This window comes from Rhagoletis zephyria, unplaced genomic scaffold (genome assembly GCF_001687245.7).
Source record: "Rhagoletis zephyria isolate East Lansing unplaced genomic scaffold, Rhagoletis_zephyria_1.1 Rzeph_scaffold_00058, whole genome shotgun sequence".
In the NCBI taxonomy this organism is placed as follows: Eukaryota; Metazoa; Arthropoda; class Insecta; order Diptera; family Tephritidae; genus Rhagoletis; species Rhagoletis zephyria.
The window spans coordinates 38,301-42,794 of NW_016157142.1; positions in this window are offsets into that span (position 1 = coordinate 38,301).

A 4,494-nucleotide genomic window follows, 5' to 3' on the forward strand; every position below is an offset into this window, starting at 1 on the left:
CCCCACTGCGATGGAAAGATCAGGTGGAGAAGGACTTGGCTTCACTTGGCGTTTCCAATTGGCGTCAGTTGGCACAGAGGAGAAACGACTGGCGTGCTTTGCTGAACTCGGCCAAAATCGCTTAGGCGGTTACAGCGCCAAAAAAGAAGAAGAAGAAGAGAATAAATTAAATCTCTCATTTGGCATGGGTTATTTGAAAGAAGTCATTTTGATTTTCATTTTCACATGTATAGTTGTATAGCGCACAGAAATGAATGGTTTGACGAAAATAAAAATTATATTTTAGTTTTCATACATTTTTAATTTTACAGCAATAAGGAAACATTAAAGTGAATCTGGTGATGACGTTGACCATGGAAGGTTGCCACTTGGGTGAAATATTACCAAAATTAGTAGCTTTTATTCTCCTTGGTAATTGGTACCTTCTGATTTCATTTGGTAACTTTCAGACATAATGCTTAAAAACATTAAAATATTTTTGAACATCATAAAAAAAAAAATTTCCTAAAGTTCGCCCTTCGATCTCTAAATTTTTGCGATCCGATCCCTTCCTATCATTCCCGTCTCCTCCTTATAAATCTTAAGTCTTTAGAAATCTTTGTGCTTTATATTTGGTGTTATAAATGGTGAAATTGATTGCCCCTCCTTACTTAAAGCTATTCACTTTCTTACTCCAACGAAGACGCTACGTTCTTATCATCCCTTTTATTTAAAGAAACTCATTACCAATTAAGTGAGGAACGCTCCTTTGGCGCTATCACTTCGTGAACTCAACGAGATCCCGAATTCCATTAGGCTTGATTTTTCTTTGTCGAAAACAGCGTTTAATAATTCACTTAACTCTACTTCGTAATTTAAGTCTAAGCTATCGTTTTAATCAGTAAGAACCATTGTAGTTTATTGACTCTTTGAAATAAATAAATAAATAAATATCTTGCGAAAAATTACATACACACAGCTAATTTCTTATTGAATGAATTTGCTTTTGATGATAGATACGAATTGTGATATCTACGTACACATTTGCGATGAGAAGCTTGGGTTTTGGTGTAGGCTGCGGTCTTGCAAATTTTTTAGATTATTATTAGTTTAATTTGTCCACCAAAAATTGTCTGAACGACATGCAGACGAGATTTTAATGATAGCCTGAGGAATAATGAAGCTATCCTTGCCTCAAAAGGGATTTATTTTCGTACTACATAGTAGTTTATTTAAAATATTAAAGTTGGTTTATTGATTTAAAGTTTATTTAAAATTGCTTTAAAAAAATAAAAATTGGTTCTGAAATATATTTAAATTTAATCAAATAAAAATACAAGGAATTGGTCTAAAGGGATGAAAATCTATGATTCAATGATTTCACTGAATCACAAATTATATTTTTTGTTCTGCCACTATTTAGAATAGCACTGTGGAACAAATTCAGGTTAGCAAAAGTTAGGTCGATTCTGAGAGTGAGGGGTGCAAAAATAGAGGCTAAATTTCGAAACTAACCTCAATTATGAAGCTTTTTGAGTACTTTGTGAAAGCTAAATAAGTTTTCGCTGTTCGTAATATTATCATTCCGAACCAACATGGTTTCGTTCAAGGTAGATCTTCCGTCACCCATTTGGCGTTATTTGTTGATGATTGTCATGCAGCCTTTAAATCTGGCTATGAAGTGGATACTATATACACAGATTTTGCAAAGGCCTTTGACAGGGTGCCCCATCAAATTCTAATTTCCAAAGTAGCCATTGGGTTTCCATTCAACTTTCCTTACATGGTTTGAATCTTATTTATGCAACAGAGTGTGTACTGTTGTTCTTGACAACTCGGTTTCCCAATCTTTCACTGCAAGCTCTGGGGTTCCACAGGGTAGTATATTGGGGCCTTCATCAATGACGTTAGTTCAGTTTTTCTCTTTTGCCAAATTTTTGTTATACGCCGACGATTTGAAGATCTATTCGTCAATAAAATGTAAACAAGATGCAATCGCCCTTCAGTTGGATATAGATAATCTAAACTTATAGTGTGAGAAAACCTGTCTATCTTTGAATGTAACCAAATGCTTCCACATAACTTTTTCCAAAAAGCTTTTAATTTCGTGAAACTCTTATCAAATTGCTGACTGCAAATTGAGAACTGTAGACCGAATTAAGGACCTGAGAGTGTTTTTTGATATAAAATTTGCATTTTCTACTCACATTGACTACATACATAGTTTCTAAATCATTATCTATGCTTGCTTTTGTTCGCCGTAATTGCTGCTGCTTCTCGGATCCTTATACTTATAAAACGCTCTACACTGCTTTCGTAAGATCGCGACTGGAATATGCTGCTTTTATCTGGAGACCTTATCATGCTACCTACGTAAATACAATAGAGCGTAGCCAGAAATCATTTATACGTTTTGCACTGTCCTCAATGAAATTCACGGAACCAATTCCATCATATCTTTCGCGTTGTATGCTACTGGACTTAAAGTTTTTGTCTAGTAGAAGGGCGTTTCTGTCAGGTTCCTTCGTGGCTAAGATTTTAGGAGGTTATGTCGACTGTCCTGAGCTTTTAAGCAGAATAGGCTTCAATGTGCCATCACGCAGTCTTCGGCATGTGGATATATTTTTCATTCCAATTGTTAAGTCGTATTATTCTCTTAATGCGCCATTAATCAGAACTTTTATTGAATTAAATCAATGTTATTCTTTCGATATCTCGCTTCCAAGAGGCCTGGTAACTTTATGTTTAAGCAATCATTTTAAGTAACTTAAGTTAGTCGTCTTAGTCAGTAAGAATTTTTTGTATTCATTGACTAATAACAAAATAAATAAATAAAAAAATTCAAAAAAAAAATTAGAAGACCCGTATCGCGGCGTTTGTTTATGTTAGTTCGATTTTTTTTTTAGTCGACCTTCGAACTTTGCAGTGAAATGCAATAAATTTCTTCCTCTTTTTCCTCGTCTTCCTCTTTTCTGTTTCCAACCACCGCACAGGTAGCGATTTTTATTTATTTCGTACAAGCGAACTAAAATCAAAAATAAAAGCCCTGTTCGCGTACGCACTATCCAGTAAATCCAGTACTAATTTTACTGGTTTTTTACTGGATGTCGTTTTCGTATGCAAAAATTTGCAAGAAATTAGCAAAAGAGGGGAAATTGAGAGAGCAAAAATGACAGCTGAACTTGCAAGTTTTACTGAATTTTTACTGGATAAATTTTTAATAGCAACTACTTGCTAGTAAGAAAAACAGCTGATGGCGTGATGCTTATTGTAAATCACATTAAGAAAATAATTGTTTGTGGTGCTTTTAGAGTTGCAAAATAAACCCTGTCTCTTATACACATCTAAATGACAGCTGAACTTGCAAGTTTTACTGAATTTTTACTGGATAAATTTTTAATAGCAACTACTTGCTAGTAAGAAAAACAGCTGATGGCGTGATGCTTATTGTAAATCACATTAAGAAAATAATTGTTTGTGGTGCTTTTAGAGTTGCAAAATAAACCTATTTAAATATATAATAGGATGGAAAACACTAGTTTCCTAAGAAAATTGCATCGGAAAATAACAAATTAATCAGCTGTTCATAACACTAGCAACTTCTTGCTGGTTTTGCGTTTTCGTACTTTCTTGCATATTTCACTCATNCTTTTTTGTTTCCAACCACCGCACAGGTAGCGATTTTTATTTATTTCGTACAAGCGAACTAATATCAAAAATAAAGATTCAGTTAAGACTCGAAACTCAGCCGAAGCTGATGTCTTTTAATTTTCGCTCGGTCGTGATAAAATTCGCTATTAATTTTTTTGGAACTTATTTCATTTTGTGAGTGATTTAAGTTTAGTGCATCGGTTTCATAAAAATAACAAAAACAACATAATAATATATTTATATTGTATTAAAACTGGCGGAACCAAAATGTAAAATGGACCATTTTTGTAATGTTTGTGGACGTTTCATAGCAAGCGATGAAAAATGTGGAAATGCGAGTGATTGTTTTTTGGAAGCCTATAAAAAATATTTCTCGCAAGAGTTTATCACTGACGTAAACAATGCCCCTAAAAAAGTTTTCTTCAATTGCTATTCAAGTGTTATGCAATGGAAAAGTGAAAAGAAGAAGGTTATGCCTTTCGGTATACCAATGGTGTGGTTAGACAACAGCCCGCATCAACAAGAAAATTGCTATGGATGAATCAACTACCATAAAACTTTGAATAGAAGGAAAGCAAAGAATAAAAGTTATGTAGCAGTGCCAAGTATCTAATTACCATTACCGCACTCAGAATTCGTTCCAGTACCAATATACCGAAGTACTGATCTTCAAACAGATAACAGTACTACAACCGCCGCTGCTATATCCATGCATTTCTTCTCAGAATACGACCCTGTTGAAGGTACATCCTATGAAACATCAAAGGACCCAATCCTAGTCACACAAAAGCAATTGGATGCAATTGTTGCAATTTTGTGTTTGACTCAGAAAAAACCAGAACCACTGGCTTCATTTTTGAAAGG